Raw genomic sequence first — 20,040 nt, 5'->3', positions numbered from 1 at the left:
TCTGATCTACAAATCTGAACAGGTTAGTTTTTTAAATCACATACTGGATTACTTTGCCAAATACAATTTGAATATACTTTTAAAAAAATTTTGTGGTAACTAGGAGTGTAACACAGCCTTCCTTTTTTTTTTTTTTTTTTTTTTTTTTGCGGTACGCAGGCCTCTCTCACTGTTGTGGCCTCTCCTGTTGCGGAGCACAGGCTCCGGACGCGCAGGCTCAGCGGCCATGGCTCATGGGCCCAGCCGCTCCGTGGCATGTGGGATCTTCCCGGACCGGGGCACGAACCCATGTCCCCTGCATTGGCAGGCGGAACGCTCAACCACGGCACCACCAGGGAAGCCCCCAGCCTTCCATTTTTAAATCATGTGAAAAGGTTCTAATGGAAGGAAAAAAAAAACTTAGCCATTCATTACTTTTTCCCCAAAAATACCCACTTTTGACACTATTAGTATTTAGTTTTCCTCTTACTGTACAATGTTCATGAATACTACTATACATGGAAATAAAGAGGCATTAACTATTACCAACACACTAGATATCCATTAAAAGTACCACAATCTTAACTGCAAAGAAGACAAAGGTGGTTCATTCCTCCACTTAAAGATTTAAGTCCATTCACAAACTGTGAGCACCTTTATTCCAGTTAACTAACCGCCTCATGACATGGTGGGCTACAACAAAGATATGGAAATATAATACAGTAAAAAATCAAAATGTTAGGATATGTCATTTGGCACTAAAATAAATTACAAATAAGATGCTTTTCTCAATTTGTTTCAAGGTACCTCTTACTGTAAAAAAAGTTATACTGCAAAAACAAGGGCAATCACCATCCTCTCTTAATAATGTTTAATTAAGAAGCAACATTTTTAATGGTATTAACACAACCCTGGACTTACTAAGAGAAGGTTTTAACAAGATGAAGGGGAAAAGGAATCATGTGCTAACAAAATACTAAAAGGAACTTTATACAGAATTGTTCTTCCCTGATAATTCATGAACTATCCAAGATTTTTAATTTATTAAACATATTTTACTGTGCCTGTTAGTGGTCAACCAGAAATGCTTTTTAGAAGTTTGTTTGTTTGTTTTGTGGTACGCGGGCCTCTCACTGTTGCGGCCTCTCCCATTGCGGAGCACAGGCTCCGGACGCGCAGGCTCAGCGGCCATGGCTCACGGGCCCAGCTGCTCCGCGGCATGTGGGATCCTCCCGGACCGGGGCACAAACCCGTGTCCCCTGCATCGGCAGGCGGACTCTCAACCACTGCGCCACCAGGAAAGCCCTAAAAGATGTTTTATTTTTGATTTTTGTTTGTTTTAACATGACCACCTACAGGCCACAAAGCCTGTTCAACTTGGCTGGGGAACTGGGGGAGAAAAAGGACAAAACAATGACTTAGAACTCTATGGATTTTTGCTTTGAGGAAAGAAAAGAGGCTAAGGCACTTAGCAGCAACCACAGATGCTGAAAAAAGGTCAAGTCAAAGTCAGAAGGGCTTTGATGAACAGCAAACTGCAGCCACATGCAACTTAAGTCTTAGGGAGAGCAAAATCTATGATGAAGCAGAGCAAGAAGCAAACGTTCAGGGAGAAAAGAGGCCATGAGACCACAAGAACTCTGAAACACATATTCCTCAAATGTTCTGATGATTTTTCTAGGTCCCTTTTCCAGGTCCCACATGAGCCTGGAAGAATCATGATTTCCATTTCTGGATTTTTCAGCAGATTCCCTTCACACAATTCAATTCCCAGTCATGTGAGCTCTCTTTCTGCAACTAGGAGGAGCCCAACCAAAACACCAAGGCAAATTTAAAGTCAAGAAAGTGTTTGCATTGCTTTAATCCAATATTCCTGATTCTTTATCCCAGGAAATTTACAAAGAAAAGCATATATAAAGATGTTCCCAGCAATATAATACAAAAAACGGAGATAGAATATACAACATCAGAATGGGTTAAATTAGCAAATATCAACTCAATAAAACACTGCTGTTGAAACTGTAAATACTGAGACTTTCTTAAATTCAATTAAATACTGAATAGTCAAAATCACAGTTTTACTTGTATGATCAAAACATCTCATGTATAACAGGTTATTAAGATGAATATGTAAATTAAAGAGTTGTGCCATAATCATGGGTGCAGTCTCGCTTGCCTTAATATTTTAAATTTTGTTAGTTTAAGAGAAACTCATAAAAGTTTTAATTCCTTGTTTTTTTTTTTTGCTGTACACGGGCCTCTCACTGTTGTGGCCTCTCCCGTTGCGGAGCACAGGCTCCGGACAGGTAGGCTCAGCAGCCATGGCTCACGGGCCCAGCCGCTCCGCGGCATGTGGGATCTTCCCAGACCGGGGCACGAACCTGTGTCCCCTGCATCGGCAGGAGGGCTCTCTACTACTGCGCCATCAGGGAAGCCCCAAATATTTTTAACATACAGTTCATTGTTCAACTTTTTAAATTTCTTCTACATTAAAACAGAAATTTAAGTAACCATGCTGAATGTACAATATTATACTTTTAAAAGTTTAAATAAACACAAATTTTAAAAGAACCGTTACTTACATATTACAAGGAAAAATGCAAGCAGTTTGATAGGTATACTATTGAATTTCAAGTAAATGTAAGAATTTTGAAATCTCTTTCCTTACTACCACAGTATTTTAGTTACTCTTGCCTCTGACATCATTTTCTTTAAACTAAAAGAACATTTAAAACAAATGACACCAAAAAACTAATTTTTTAAATTATCTGTGCTTCAATTGATAAAAGTATGTCAACTGGAATGACTCGAAAGAACCAGTAAGAAAAATACAACAAAAATTCAAGACTGAAGTCTGAACAAACCGAAAGTCAATTTTTTTCCACTGATGTATACCGAACAACATACAAGCAAGCATATTTGTAAAGAGCAAGCAAAGATTTGAGAGAAAGGTAGTTTTCAACCCAGAACACTTAATTTCTTAAAAGTTCCTGTATAAATCTGTAATGTCTGAACAACTAAACGAATACACCTTTAAAAGATATACAGGCACCAAGAGTAGCCTACAAGAGCTTTATCCAATGTACAACATAGTTATAATATTACTAGAAGTAGCTGGAAACCTAAGCTGAAAGCTCTTATCACAGGTTCTTTGTAAAAACAGAGTTCATGGGCTTCCCTGGTGGCGCAGTGGTTGAGAGTCCGCCTGCCGATGCAGGGGACACGGGTTCGTGCCCCGGTCCGGGAAGATCCCACATGCCACGGAGCGGCGGGGCCCATGAGCCATGGCCGCTGAGCCTGCGCGTCCGGAGCCTGTGCTCCGCAACGGGAGAGGCCACAACAGTGAGAGGTCCGTGTACCGCAAAAAAAAAACAGAGTTCGTAAGTTAAAAAATCTATCTGTAACCTGATCATGCTGAATCTAAGTAGTCTGTATTCTAAACATGCCATGTTTCTCTTCCTTTAAATCCATAATAACATCTTAAGTTGTTTTTTTAATGTTCAAGTTAATCTTTTTGAGGAAAACTTTATTTATGGAAGTACCATACACTGATAAAAAGTATATTCATGGACAAGTATCACTTACTCAGATTTCCATTACACAACAGAAGTTAACTACAGTATTTTCTGAACCCTTCTTGGTAAAATGTAAGATTAAACATTATGGTGTCACTAACCTTCAAATAAAGTATGCATGTCATATTCCAGATATATCCTGAAAAAAAATAAATTCTAAAATTGATAAACGGCAATATAATAAAGCACTAAAATAAAGTCGAGAGTCTTGACTTTTGGTCCCAATTCTGCCTTGGCTCCAGGGGTCTCTTCTTACATAGGTCTGAAGTCCAAACTACTTAACACGATCTTGGAAATGCCAAGACAAAAAATTTAAGTGGTTCCAAGTTGGTGGTGCCCATAGTGCATGCGGCAGAAGTGAATGCACATCTTCTTTGGTATATTGCTCCCTCAAGCCAGGAACCTCAAGATTTCCAAAGAAGACTGTCATCCACATAAGGGCCCACAACACAAAATGACAGAAGCCACCATGAGCAAGAAGCAACAAAAATAAACTAAGGAATCACATCCCTAAAAATTCAAGATACTGGAATTAATAGATATAGATTATAACCTACACACATAAAGAAGAGGTAACAGGAAAAATGAGCAAAGAACAGAAACTATCGAAAGTAACTGGGTTGGGCTTCCCTGGTGGCACAGTGGTTGAGAGTCCGCCTGCCGATGCAGGGGACACGGGTTCGTGCCCTGGTCCGGGAAGATCCTACATGCCGTGGAGCGGCTGGGCCCGTGAGCCATGGCCGCTGAGCCTGCGCGTCCGGAGCCTGTGCTCCGCAACGGAAGAGGCCACAACAGTGAGAGGCCCGCGTACCACAAAAAAAAAAAAAAAAAAAAAGTAACTGGGTAGATACGAATCAATTAGGACTTCTACAAATAAAAATTAGCATCAAAATTTAAAATCCAATGGATAGGTTAACACAGGTGCAAGGACACCAATTAAAATAACTATTTCAATAGGCTAAAGTGAGAGTGAATTAAGTCAATGCAGATAGAGGACAAGGCAACTATTAGAGCATGGTGAAGGACTTCCCTAACAGTCCAGTGGTTAAGACTCTGTGCTTCCAATGCAGGGGGCGCAGGTTCAACCCCTGGTCAGGGAACCAAGATGATGCCACTTGGCATGACCCAAGAAAAAAAAAAAAAAGAGCATGGTGAAAGTGAGGAAGGAGTCTAAGACAACTAACTCCTATGTTTCTAGCTTGGCCGAAATCTGTAGATTATGAAATCACATGTCAAGTTCAAGAATACAGGAATAGGTTTTTGTCTGGGAGTTTTAGATATGATTTTGAGGAATATAAACTACAACCAGCTACAGAATATCAGCAGTCAATTCAGTAGACAAAAACAGCACTAAAAAGGCACTACAGGTTCTAAATTGGGGAACAAAAAGGAACAACTCTCTAAAAAGTCCAATTTCCCCTCCTCCCTAGTATCAAATCTAGAAACCTTTGCCTTGTCCTTTGTATCAAATCTTCACTTATCCTTCAGCCCAAATCACACCTATGAAACACAGCCCAAATCACACCTATGAAAATATCTTTTCAACTACCATCTTCCGCAACAGTCTATTAATTCACTTTGTATAGTTATTTAGCACCAATTAGTATATGTCAACCTTGTTTTCCAAGGCATTCTGAACAAACAACAGTACAAAAGGCCACAATGCCTGCCCTTATAGGGCTAACATTCTACTAAAAGGAAGACAGTCCAGCAGTTAATATACAGTATATGAGACAGAACACAACCTGACACATTTGACCAAGAACAATAAAGACAATGTGTTTCAAGTATAATGAACAAGAGGAAAAGTAGTAGAAGATGAGGTTAAAGAGACCATTTGAAGGGGGCAGGGGGCAGTGAACAAATCATGTAGTTTTTTACAGGCAAATGGAAGGGCTGTGGCTTGTACTCTGAGTAATATGGGAAACCAACAGAGGGTTCTGAGTAGAAAAAGGGTATAGGGAGAAGGTGACAGCAGGGGAAACTTAAGAGACAACTGAAGTAATCTAGGCAACAGATGATCAGAGCAAGCAGGTAGCAAGAGGGGTAGTAAAAAGTAGTCAAATTCTGAGTACGCTCTGAGGGTAGTGAAAAGATGATTTGCTGAGGACTGGAAAATGGGGTGTGAGAGAACAAGCAAAGACAAAGACAACTCCAAAGCTTTCCGACTAAGCCAAAAATAAGAGTTGCCCTTTACTGAGATGGGGGAAGTGTGGAAAGGATATGGTTGGGGTTAAAGACCAGGAGTTAGGTTTTAGACAGGTGGAGATATCAGGTGGAGATATCCAGCAGACAGCTAAACAAAGAGTGCTTAGGCAAGTGAGGAATACATGCTAAAAATATAAATTTAGTCATACTCAGCATATAAATTATATTTAAAGCCATAAGCTTGGATAAAATCACCAAGGGAATGGGTATAAACAGAGCCCAGATCTCAAGACAGAGCCCCTGGACAATTCAACAACAGGAAGATGAAGAGGAACTTCCAAAGGAAACAGTGAAGGAGAAGTAGAAAGAAAATTAGGAGAAATATCACCCTGGTTGCTAAATGAATAAAGTATATTAAGAAAGAGAGATTAATCAACTTTGTCAAATGGTGTTAGTAAATAAAGTACAGTAAAAACTATTGATAGAAATTGACTATTGGATTTTAGCAACGGAGACATTAGTGGTGACTGACCAAAGCAGTAGAGTGGTGGTGATCAAAACCTGACTGAAATGAAGTCAAAAGTGAGAACTCCAGCAGGTGTGAACAAGTCTTTGGAGAAGATTTCCTGTGAAGTAATAAAAGAAATGCAATGGAAGCTGGAGGGGAATATGAGGTTGGGGCTTTGGTTTTTAAAGTTTTTAAAGACAGGAGAAATAACAGCATGTTAATATGCTGATAAAGATGATCTGGCAGAAGCAGAAAGACTGATGATGCAAGAGAGTGAGGGGTGAGGGACAATGTTCTCAAATGGCAAGAGGAAAAAGAATTTGGTGTACAAATTCTGAAGAGACTAGCCTTAGACGGAAACATAGGCAAGGAGGTAGATACAGTGTAGAAGTCTGTAAAAATTATCCTCCTAATGCTACTATTTTCTTAATGAAATGGGAAACAAAGTTTAGTTCTGAGTAAGGGTGGAAAGGGTGGCGCTGGTGGTCCTATAAAACACATTATAATTATTACACTGTTATTTTTTACTTATAAATTTTGTTTATTTTGATTCTCCACTTAAATTTAAAACTTTGTAGAGAATAGGGTGCTTAGCAGTGTTGCACAAATAGATTCACTGACTTTAAATGAATTTATGACCCACCTGAGGAAGTACATAGTATCAATAAAACAGAACATAAAAACCAAACCTGAGCCTCAATGAGGTCTACTCTTCCAGCTCAAGTACCTTGCCTACAGATATTTCTCTTCCTCCTAAAATCCTAGAGCATTTATTCTCTATGTACACATTCATAGCATTCTATGAGATAGGAGATAATTGTGTAACAATTATAGGAAAGTAGCAATATACTGCAGTGTGATAAAAGATAAAAGAACAGAAAATAATGGAACTCAAAACCTAAAATAGATTCAAATTGATTTTTAAAAATTTAAAAATCAATTTATCTGATCGTTCAGATCAAATAGATATCCAGACAGATTAAAATTTTAAACTTAAGAAAATGTATAAAGTACTTGGAAGAACACACAGAAAAAGTAGATTCACCTTATATTGTACAGCTAGATATGTTTAAAAGTTTACATGTGTATTAAGTCTACAATAAGTTTTTAAATACTTGATTCTACAAATAAATAAGAAAAAGACACCAATGAGAAAAACAAATTAATCATTTACTGAAATGGCCATCAAAATATAAAAATTTACCTAAATTTCCATTCTCTACACCAAAAGTATAATGTCCCCAGAGCCCACAATACAATTATAAAATTATCTTTTAAGATAAGAAGAAAAACATTCAAAGCAACGAAAAGATAAGATAATCTAGCAAATCAAACACTGAGTTGCCTGACATGGGAAGTCCATTTACAACAGCTTTTCTAAAATTAACTTTACAGATTACACTGAAACCTTAAAGCTGAGGTGCAATTTCTCCTTGTAAACTGCAACACGTACTTGTTTCTATGACTCACACCTTATTAACATACCATTTAAGTTATTTCAGCAATACCCGTTCTAGAGAACTGCTACCCCAGTCTGAAACAAATCCAACTAATACCAGAGATGAATAATAAAATTTCACTTCTCCATTAGTTATCATGTCACAACATGAGAAGCTTCTATTTCGTTTTTTTTTTAACCAAACTTACTTTTTTTCCTTTAATATAAGACTAGATAAATCAGTTTGAACAGCTTCTCCAAGAAAATGAAAAGTATCTGTGTAGCTGGTAGCTGCTGAGAGTTATACCAATATCTTTCAGACTTTTGCTTACCCATCAAGCCCCAACTAGTCCATTTTCCCAGGAAAAGACACTGCTCATTTAAAAACATATCCACAGGACTTCCCTGGTGGAGCAGTGTTAAGAATCCGCCTGCCAGGGGCTTCCCTGGTGGCGCAGTGGTTGGGAGTCCGCCTGCCGATGCAGGGGACACGGGCTCGAGCCCTGGTCCGGGAAGATTCCACATGTCATGGAGCAACTAAACCCGTGCGCCACAATTACTGAGCCTGCACTCTAGAGCCCGTGAGCCACAACTACTGAAGCCCACACACCTAGAGCCCGTGCTCCGCAACAAGAAGCCACTGCAATGAGAAGCCCACGCACCACAACGAAGAGTAGCCCCCACTCGCCACAACTAGAGAAAAGCCTGCAGGCAGCAATAAAGACCCAATGCAGCCAAAAATAAATCAATAAGTAAATTTTTAAAAAATTAAATTAAATGAATAAATAAATTAAAAAAAACATACCCACAGGAGATAACCTGGTTAAGTTTATTCTGTAAAGAAAGCTAATTTATAATAACTTAATTAGACAAATTAAAAGCTTTAATACCAAAAATTTAATAATACATTTAAATCATCAGTATTTCAAATCAATATGTAAAAGTTTCCAAAGGTGAAGATAAATCGTCAAAATTGTTCAAAAATTAACATCATTCAAAAATTAACATTAAAACATGAAGTTCACACCAATGATGTAATTGTAAAACAGCTATACCATATATACAAGACTGCCTTCCCCTAAAATCTAGTCTTGACCTACCTTTACTTTTTCACAAGGCCTCTGAGTTGGAAAGGGCCATCTAATTAAAAGACTGGACCCAGCTGAATGGTCAGTGAGCCTATGCTTATGAGGAATCAGCACCTCCCATAAGCTCCTTTTACAAAAACATTAGAATATTCTTCATAGTTGTGATCCAAAATCTTTTCCTCCTGTAACTTCTCCTTGCGGCCCTCTAAGTGCCCTAGCCTCCTCATCTATGTCCAATCCCACTACAACAAGGCAGTCCTAGTAATGTATGGTACCAGTTAAATTTATCAACAAACAGAAAACCTACTTCAAACCCTATCATCCTTTAGGAAAGTTCTGCTAGGGTGTTAAAAGTTGAACGTAATAGACTGATGAAATAACTCATAAGTACATCACCGTAGGTCACTCAACAATGAAAGTATTAAAATAATAAAATGTTATATTTATTCTTGCCTATTCCTAAAAAACACATAATACTTAAGATCATTTCACAAACTAAACAGGAAATGTAAATGACAAGCCAAAATTGTCAAATACTACCCAAAAAAACTTTAAGGGAGTTATTGGAAAAGCTTCACTATAAAACAAGAATCTTTACATCTTGCCCAAGAACTGTCAAATAAATGCAACATAAAAAGCCCCAAATACATGTGAAAAATTTAGTATATAATCAGAGAGCTATTTCAAATCAGTAAGTAAATCTATGGATTATTTAATAAATAGTATCAGCACAAATGACAGCCACTTCAGGGGGAAATTCAGCCCCTACCTCAATTATATATGGATCAAAGTTTTAAAGGTTAAAAAGTTAAACCATGAAAAAACTAGAAAACAAATGTATTTCTTTCAATCTAAAATAATTTTGTTTTGTAAAAGGCTTTTTCTATGTCTCATGTAAAACCCAGAGCCATAAAGGAAAAAACTGGAAAATCTGACTAGAAAACATTGTAAAGACTTTATGGGAAAAAATAAGTGACTAACTCAAAAAAGACAAAGGTCTGGTAGGCTTAACTTACAAACATCACCTGAAATGTGAGAAAAAGATGAACCTGGACGGAGCCTGTTCGCATCGACTGACCAGAGTCCACGAATCCCATGCTCCGAGCCCGTCCGGATGGCCCCAACCCCCAGCTTTCTGTCCTTTGAAAACACTAAGAATAATATCCCTGCATCAATTTTTACTAGAGCCAATTACCTGTCATGCCTGGAACTGGTATCATACCCAGATTGCCCTTAGCCCCAATAACCATGAAGTCCACATCTATAAGAAGTTGGGAGCCAGTGGGTGAAAATTCATGAACTCAAGGAGCACAATGGACACAATCACAGGTATCGACTGCGCTCCCAAGAGTGACCTCATGGTCACTTGAGGGGCTGACCGCAACACCTACGTCTGGAGTCAGAAAGATGGTATCTGGAAGCCGACCCTGGTGATCCTGAGAATTAACAAGGCAGCCACTTCTGTCAAGTGGTCCCCACTACAGAACAAATTTGCTGTGGGCAGTGGAGCATGACTCATTTCTGTTTGTTACTTCGAGTCCAAAAATGACTGGTGAATAAGCAAGCACATTAAAAAACCCATTCGCTCCACAGTTCTCAGCTTGGACTGGCATCCCAACAATGTCTTGCTGGCAGGAGGATCCTGTGATTTCAAAGGCAGAGTGTTTTCTGCCTACATTAAAGAAGGGGATGAGAAGCCAGCCAGTACACCCTGGGGCAGCAAGATGCCTTTTGGTCAGCTGATGTCAGCGTTTGGTGGCAGTGGCACTGGCAGCTGGGTGCATGGGGTCAACTTCTCCGCCAGCAGGAGCCACCTGGCCTGGGTCAGCCACAACAGCACAGTGTCCGTTGCCGATGCCTCAAAAAGTGTGCAGGTCTCAACTCTGAAGACAGAGTTCCTGCCCCTCCTGAGTGTGTCCTTCATCTCGGAGAACAGCATCATGGCTGCTGGCCATGACTGCTGCCCCATGCTCTTTAGATGCAACGACTGCGGCTGCTTGACCTTCGTCTCCAAGCTAGACATCCCAAAACAGAGCATCCAGCACAACATGTCGGCCATGGAGAACTTCCACAACATGGACAAGCGGGCCACAACTGAGAACCGCAACAAGGCCCTGGGGGTGCTGCACCAGAGCAGCATCACTCAAGTGTCTATTTATGAAGTGGACAAGTAAGACTGTCGCAAATTTTGCACTACTGGCACTGACAGAGCCATGACCATTTGGCATTTCAAGACCTTAGAGTCTTCTATCCAGGGCCTTCAGATAATGTGAAGCTGAGCGAGCCTCCCAAATCCAGCACAAGGACGGACAGGCTGCACTGGGCAGCTCCACCATTCGCATGATGGGGAGAAGAGCCAGCCGCCAGGAAACACTGAAGACACATATGGCGCAAACCTTGTTGTGTGTTTTGTTTGAGGATAATTGGTGAAAGTGTTGGTTTTTTAAAAGCAGCAGTGATTTGGGTTTTCTTTTCTGTTTTGCTCTTTCATTCTATTCTTGACCAAAGCTTCTCTTTAAGCAGATTATGGAAAACTGTCACACTAATTTAAAGGAAGGGGTGGGGGTGGTATGTAAATTGTCTGCTAAAAAATTAAATAAAAATACTGAACGTGGAAAAAAAAAAAAGATGAACCTGAGAGAGAAAGGTTAAAGGACACGTTTAGAAGATTCCTAGGGGGGAAAAAGATATCCAATAAATACACATACAGTACAGTATTAACCCAAAGAGGAACACACCAAGGCAGACTGTAATCAAAATGACAAAGATCAAAGATAAACAGAGAACACTAAAGCTATACGGGAAAAGCAACAAATAACATACAAGGGAACTCCCATAAGGCTATCAGCTGATTTTTCAGTAGACGTTCTGCAGTCCAGAAAAGAGTGGCATGATATACTTAAAGTGACAAAAGGGAAAAACCTACAACAAAGAATAGTCTGCCCAGCAGGGCTCTCGTTCAGATTTGACGGAGAAATCAAAAGCTTTCCAGACAAGCAAAAGCTAAAAAAAGTCAGCACCACCAAACCCACTTTCCAAAAAATGTTAAAGGAACTTCTCTGGGCAAAAAAGAAAAGGCCACAACAAGAAACAAGAAAATTATAGAATGAAAAGGCTCACCGGTAAAGGCAAACATAAAGGTAGGAAATCATCCATACACAATGCCAGTAAGGAGGTTTAATTAAAAGACTGAAGTAGTAAAATCATCTATATCCACATAAGCAGTTAATGGATACACAAAACAATTAGATGTAAACTATGTTATCAAAAACAGTAATCACTGGAGGGAGAGAGTACAAATGCAGGGTATTTTAAATGCATTTAAAATTAAAGAGATCAGCAACATAAAACAGTCACATATATATACATATATATATACACATACACATACACTGCTATACAAAAACCTCATGGTTAGCTACAAACCAAAAATCTACAATAGATATACACACAAAAAAGGAAAAGGAATCCAAACATAACATGAAAGATAGTTATCAAATCACAACACAAGAGAACAGAAGAGGAGGGGAAAAAAGACCTACAAAAACATAATCCAAAACAATTAACAAATCAGCAATAAGAACATACATGTCAATAACTACCTTAAATGTAAACAGACTAAATGCTCCAACCAAAGGACACAAACTGGCTGCATGGATACAAAATCAAGACCTATATATATCTGCTGCCTACAAGAGACTCACTTCAGATCCAGAGACACAATCAGACTAAAACTGAGGGGATGGAAAAAGATATTACACACAAAGGGAAATCAAAAGAAAGCCAGAGTACCAATACTTACACGAGACAAAACAGACTTTAAAATAAAAACTATTGCAAGAGACAGAGAAGAACACTACATAATGATCAAGGAATCAATCTAAGAAGAAATAACATTTGTAAATATATATGCACCCAACACAGGAGCACCTCAATATATAAGGCAAATATTAACAGACATAAAAGGAGAAATAAACAGTAACACAGCAAGAGTAGGGGACTTTTAACACCCCACTCATATCAATGGACAGATCATCCAGACAGAAAATCAATAAGGAAACACAGGCCTTAAATAACACATTAGATCAAATGGACTTAGTTGATATTTATAGAGCATTCCACCCAAAAGCAGCAGAATACATATCCTTTTCAAGCACACATGGAACATTCTCCAGGACAAACCACGTGGTAGCCCACAAAACAAGCCTTGGTAAATTTAAGAAAACTGAAGCCATATCAAGCATCTTTTCTGACCACAATGCTATGAGACTAGAAATCAAGTACAAGAAAAACACTGCAAAAAACACAAACACGCAGAGGCTCAACAATATGCTACTAAACAACCAATGGATCACTGAAGAAATCAAGGAGGAAATTAAAAAAATACCTGGAGACAAATGAAAATGAAAACACAACAGTCCAAAACCTATGAGATGTAGCAAAGGCAGTTCTAAGCAGGAAGTATGTAGCAACAAAGCTTACCTCAGGAAAGAAGAAAATTCTCAAATAAACAACCTAACATTAAGCCTAAACCAACTAGAGAAAGAGGAACAAACAAAGCTAAAGTTAGTAGAAGGAAAGAAACTGAAGATCAGAACAGAAATAAATGAAATAGACTTAAAAAAATAGAAAAGATCAATGAAAGTAAAAGCTGGTTCTTTGAAAAGATAAACAAAATTATTAAACTTTTAACCAGACTCATCAAGAAAAAAAGGGAGAGGGCCCAAATCAATAAAATCAGAAATGAAAAACTAAAAATAAGAGTTGCCACATGAGCCTGCAGTCCCACTCTTGGGCATATATTCAGAGAAAACTATAATTCAAAAAGATACATGAACCCCAACGTTAATAGCACTATTTACAATAACCAAAACATGGGAACAACCTAACTGTCCATCAACAGATGAACGGATAAAGAAGATGTGGTATATATATATACAATGGAATACTACTCGGCCATAAAAAACAATGAAATAATGTCATTTGCAGCAACATGGATGGACCCAGAGATTCTCATACTAAGTGAATTAAGTCAGACAGAGAAAGACAAATACCATATGATATCATTTATATGTGGAATCTAAAATATGACACAAAGCAACTTATCTATGAAACAGAAAAAGAATCGTGGACACAGAGAACAGACTTGTGGTTACCAAGGGAGAGGAGGGTACAGGGGAGGGATGGACTGGGAGATTGAGATTAGCAGATGCAAACTATTATATATAGAATGGATAAACAACACAGTGCTACTGTATAGCATAGGAAACTATATTTGATATTTTGTAATAAAGTAAAACTGAAAAGAATATGAAAAATTATGTGTGTATATATATGCATAACTGGATCACTTTGCTGTACACCTGAATCACTGTAAATCAACTATACTTCAATTTTTTAAAATCAAATTTAAAAATAAACAGATAAAGTAAAATACAACCAGAAAATTTTTAAAAAAGAGATCGATGTAAAACAGTTTGCAAGTGACATCTCCAAATAAATACTGATTGTTGACCCTTAAAAAAAAAATTTATAACCATAGATTCTTAAATTCACATCTACAGTCTCTGCCAGTCCAGAACACCCCCAATGTTTCTACCAAAAATATGAACACAAAAATGGCTCCAAGGCCATGAAAGGCTCTGGAAAAAAAATCCTTCTACCCAGTCTGGCCTCAACAGTACAGTATTTTCAGATACCCTCCTGTTGAAGGTGAACTTACAATAAAAAGAGAAGAAAATCAAAGATACAAACAGGGATTATATCCCCAAGAATTCCAAATAGAATAATGTGGAGGACTGTAAAAAATAATTTTTTCAGCTATTAGAAGCATAAATTAAATCACACATATGGAAAAAAAAACAAAGCACTCATATAAAAGACCAGAAGGTAAAAATTAAAGAAACTGTAAATTGTGTATAAGCATCCACAAACATATGTGCATACACAGACATGCAGACATTAAAAACTAAATGAACTGATAATTATACACAGCTGAAGAATTATCAAACAGAAAGAGCTTATAAAAACTGGCAATGCAGCACAAAGGAATACATTAGGGAAAACATGAAAGAAAAACTAATAGACATGAAGGAAAGAATGAGAAGGTCCAATAAGTCAAATGGGAATTCAAGGAGAGAAAAGAATCAAGAAAGGTAATATCTGATGACAAAATGGCGAAGAATTTTCAAAAACTGCTGAAAAGATATAAATCAATTCCAGAAGGGCAACAAAATCTGGACAGCATAAATAAAAAGAAACAAACCTAAATATATGTGTAGTAAAATTATATAACTCAAAAGATGCAAAGTAGGTCTTAAAAGCAACATAGAAAAATTACCTATAAGAGAATAAAATTAGACATATATTACTCAGCAATAGAAGCTAAAGGATAATGGAATAAAATCTCCATAAAAACAATGACCACTAACACAGAATTCCAGATCCAGCAAAACACTGGAATATTCACTTTTCAGAAGCAATAAAGTCTATCAGCTATGTGTAACAAATTTAATTTAGCAAACAATTATAAATACTTAATCTAAAATTTAATAATCTAGCATGTAGTTTCTGTAAATGAGCAATACTTCTTCCTACCAGAATACAATTGAGAATATTACCAAATTCTTTCATTAGGGATCACATCTAACCTTTTTCTTAATAAGCTTTTTAGGAAGCCAAGGGAAAAAGTGCTAGTAAAAAATTTTCTGGGCGTCCCTGGTGGCGCAGTGGTTGAGAGTCCGCCTGCCGATGCAGGGGACACGGGTTCATGCCCTGTTCTGGGAAGATCCCACGTGCCGCGGAGCGGCTGGGCCTGTGAGCCACGGCCACGGTGTCCGGAGCCTGTGCTCTGCGATGGGAGAGGCCACAACAGTGAGAGGTCCACGTACAGCCATAAATAAATAAATAAATAAATAAAAACAACGAGACAAGAAATAGTGCTCTCCTACAAAGTCAGGTGTTTTCATTAAAAAGAAAAGTTAAAAAAAATTTTTTTCTCTCTGGTCCCTCAATTACAGTGTTCAGAGCTTCCAAGTATAAAATCATATAAAATTAGGACAAAACTCCACAGCATTTTACAATCAAGTACACTAATTAAATAACAGTAAAATCCTGATTATCTTTTCTAAGACTATACAACCTATTCTGAAGTTTACATTTAAAGTTCTATACTTCTACAGTCTAAATTTCAATTTTTACTTTAACAGTATTCCACAAACTCCTACCTGTTATTTAAAAGAAAGCAAAGAGACACAAAGTCTACACAAAGAACAAAATTGTGAATAAACAGCAAAATCTTATACATATTCAAAATGAAAGCATATACAAATAAGGATAGTAAAATAAGGTAGGAAACTACTTATATATTTTCATTTTCCTATTTTTTTCTGAAACATTACCTCTGTTAATAAATTATTAACCCATGGTGAAGTTAAAGAATCTTAAAATAGTAAGAAATTTTCCCATCCCCATTCACTGAAATCAAGCAGCACTTGCTTTTATACTCACAATCTTATGTAGACAACTTCTAGTGAAATTGTACCTTGAAAATTATGGTTTAAAAAAAATTCACTAAAGATTTTTACTTACTTGTTATACAAGGTTTGCTTTATACTACTGAAATTTAACATGCCAAATCAATGACTCGCCTACTGATCTGTATGTTCTCTCCCAAATACCTGCAAGCCCAACACAGTCAGTGCTCAACACATAGCACTGTCAGATTTTAACTGGCTAAAACACAACCAGCATGAATCTGGGAAGAAAAAAAAGTTTACTTCATTAACATAAATAGCTTTATACAGGTAGCCCTTATGATTATGGATTTTCTTTCAAAATAACCTTCATAAATATAGTTTACATCAATCCCATTTGTGTCCACCAGTACTGTGAAACATAAACTCAGGGACTTTTTATCATAATATGGACTTCATTATAATATTCCTGAAGCTGCAAAAGTACATAACAGAAAAATAAAAATCAAAAACTCCTGATAAAATTACCATTAATTGGAAATAAGTACATACTTTGTATTTTAACATTTAAACCTAGAACAGCAGCCCCAACCGAAAGAAAAAAAAATTTTTTTTTGGTTGTTGGTTCCATTCTTTTTTTTTTTTTTTTTTGGGATCTTCCCGGACCGGGACAGGAACCCGTGTCCCCTGCATCAGCAGGCGGACTCTCAACCACTGCGCCACCAGGGAAGCCCTGTTGGTTCCATTCTTGATATTGTTCCCAATAAGCAACCAAAGCAAAAAACAGTGAGAGAAGTTAATCTAAGAACGATACCCAAGAAAAACTCTCATCTCTAGAATTTCACCAAATGAATTCCCACATTCTTAAAGTTGGTTTATAAATTACCAGTTACAAAATTGAAATACAGTAAGCCTTCAAAATTTGTGACTGCCAAGACTCCCTTTCAAACTACAGAAATATAACTGAAGAGGTTCAAAGGTGATCAGTTATTAGAAACCTAAAATATAGCACCAAAAACAATACTTAGGAATAAATGCAACCAAGGAGGTGAAAAATCTGCACACTGAAAACTGTAAGACAATAACGAAAGAAACTGAAAATGATACAAATAAATGGAAAGATACTGTGTCAAAATATAGTGTGTTCATGTACCAAAAGAATTTTAATACTGTTACATGTCCATACTACCCAAAGTCATACAGCTACAGATTCAGTGCAATCCCTATCACAATTCCAACAGCATTTTTTACAGAAAAAGAAAAACAATCCTAAAATTCATATGGAACCACAAAAGACTCCAAACAGCCAAAGCAAACTGGAGAAAGAAAAAAGCTGAAATAAATCACACTTTATTTCAAACTATACTACAAAGATATAGTAATCAAAACAGTATGGTAGTGGCATAGAAACAGACAAACCAATGGAACAGAATCAAGAACCCAGAAATAAATCCGCACATATACAGTGAACCAATATTTCACATGGGAGCCAAGAATACACAATGGGGAAAAGATTGTCTCTTTAATAAATGGTGCTGGGAAAACTGAATATTCACACACAAAAGAATGAAACTGGACCCCTATCTTACAACACTCAAAAATTAACTCACAATGGATTAAAGACATAAATGTTAAGGCCTGAAACCATAAACCTCCTAGAAGAAAACACTGGGGAAAAGCTCCTTGACATTGGTCTTGGCAGTGATTTTTCGGTGTATGACACCAAAAGCATATGCAACAAAAACAAAAATAGACGAGTGGGACTACATCAAACTAAAAAGCTTCTACACAGCAAAGAAATGATCAACAAAATGAAAACGCAATCTACAGAATGGAAGAAAATATTTGCAAACCATATGCCAGATAAAGGATTAATATCTAAAATATATAAGAAATTCATACAACTCAAAAGACAAAAAATATATTTTTTTAAATGGGCAAAGGACCCGAATAGACATTTTTCCAAAGGTATACAAATGGCCAACAAGTATATGAAAAGGTGCTCAATATCACTGATCATGGGGAAAATGCGAAGGTCAAAACTACAATAAGATATCGCCTTACACCTGTTAGAATGGCTATCATCAAAAAGGCAAGAGATAACAAGTGCTGGCAAGGATATGGAGAAAAGAAAACCTCTGTGTACCACTGGTGGGAATGTAAATTGGTGCAGTCACTGTGGAAAACAGTATGGAGGTTCCTCAAAAAATTAAAAATAGAACTACCATATAATCCAGCAAACTCAATTCCACTGGGTAAATATGCAGTGGAAATGAAATCAGTATCTCAAAGAGATATCTCCAACATGATATCCATGTTCACTGCAGCATTATTTACAACAGCCAAGACATGGAAACAACCTAAGAGTTCACTGACAGATAAACAGATTTTAAAAGTGTGATACATATATACGATGGAATATTATTTGGCCATGAGAAAGAAGAAAATCCTGCCATTTGCAATATCATGGACAGACTTTGAGAGCATTATGCTAAATAAGACAAAGAAAGACAAATACTGTATGATATCACATGTGGAATCTTGAATTCATAGTAACAGAGAAGAGTGGTGGTTACCTGGGGCGTTGGGGAGTTTTTTTTTGAGGGTACAAACTTGCAACTAGTACATTAAAAAGTCCTGGAGATCTAATGCACAGCAGTGATTACAGTCAACAATAATGTATTATAAACTTCAAAGCTAATAAACTTACACAATGTTATGTCAATTATACCTCAATAAAGCTAGAAAAAAATGAAATACAGTCACAAGTAGAGGTCCTTATCCTACAGCCATCTTGCTCTGAACACTGTGCTTAGAAACCAAATTTATACAACCTCAAGAGCCATGCATAGATAGATACAGTACTCCCTTCAACAGACAGTACACAGCTGCCAGGATCCTACATTTCAAGATCCCTGAAAGACTTCTGCTTTCCCCACTATTAGAAGTTGCCTGAAAAGGTTAAGGAAAAAAAAAAGTAAAAGTAAAAGCTATCATATACTAAAAATAGCAGAAAGCAATCGAATTAAAATAGGTGAACTCACTGTGTGTAAATCCAGACAATGTCACTAACTAAAAAATTTAGGAGCATCGAAAGTCATTCACTATAAACAAGTCATTTCAATGTCTTTTTTTAAATAAAAGGTTTACTAAATTAGGAAAAATTAGAATGTCTGATTTTGACAAAACACTTGATAATGTATACAAGCTATCCTTGGAAACAAGATCGGTAAGTACTAAAACATGGCCAAAGAGTAGCAGAAATTAGAGAATATTTAATAGGTTAAATAATCATATCCCAAAGTTGCCAATTAATAGTTTAGAAAGAGTATTATTATGTATCAGACTCTGTTCTTTGCCTGACCTTAGTCACATTTTAATCCATCCATTACCCTGATAATATGACAAGCTTGCCAGTTTACAAAGATGTGCTGAACTCAGAACAGGAGAACAAAGGACAAACCAACTAAAAATGTTTCATAAAATAAGATTTTTATTTATCCTTTGCTACCAAACTCTTTCAGTTCCCTAGCTGGAACAGCAGGAATTCCAATAGCTATCTCAGATAAGGAGGGATACCATGTTATTACAATCTACAGACCTACCTCATATAATCGTTCAGTTAACTGGTTTTCATCAAATGACTCTTGAAAAGTACTACTTTTCAAACTACTACTATAAACATTAGTTATTATTCGCCTAAAATACACATAAAATAAATATTCTATGAAGAGTAAAAATTTCAACATTATAATTTCAGCTACAGGTACACTCAACAATTTAATCAATACAATGGTATCCAGTTGGAACACATCATATGTATTGATGT

The 20,040-nt window shown here is 37.0% G+C and overlaps 1 protein-coding gene and 1 pseudogene across 8 annotated transcripts in view; one reads left to right on the top strand and one right to left on the bottom strand.

Annotated features, from left to right (window-relative positions):
* Nucleotides 1-20,040, bottom strand: part of KTN1 (kinectin 1) — a 119,582-nt gene that overhangs the window by 79,343 nt on the left and 20,199 nt on the right. For 4 of the 8 annotated variants that reach the window (XM_032624531.1, XM_032624529.1, XM_032624533.1 and 1 more), the window contains exon 2: nucleotides 3,656-3,693. The exons of the other annotated variants lie outside the window; for them this stretch is intronic. The gene's annotated coding sequence lies outside the window, so the exon portion shown is untranslated. The remainder of the gene's footprint in view (nucleotides 1-3,655; nucleotides 3,694-20,040) is intronic. 8 annotated transcript variants of the gene reach the window in all.
* LOC116749780 lies at nucleotides 9,937-11,199 on the top strand (annotated as a pseudogene).

The sequence above is a fragment of the Phocoena sinus genome, chromosome 2 (assembly GCF_008692025.1).
Source record: "Phocoena sinus isolate mPhoSin1 chromosome 2, mPhoSin1.pri, whole genome shotgun sequence".
NCBI classification, from domain to species: domain Eukaryota; kingdom Metazoa; phylum Chordata; class Mammalia; order Artiodactyla; family Phocoenidae; genus Phocoena; species Phocoena sinus.
Note: the sequence above shows the minus strand (reverse complement) of the source record. Positions and strands in the feature narration are given on the sequence as shown.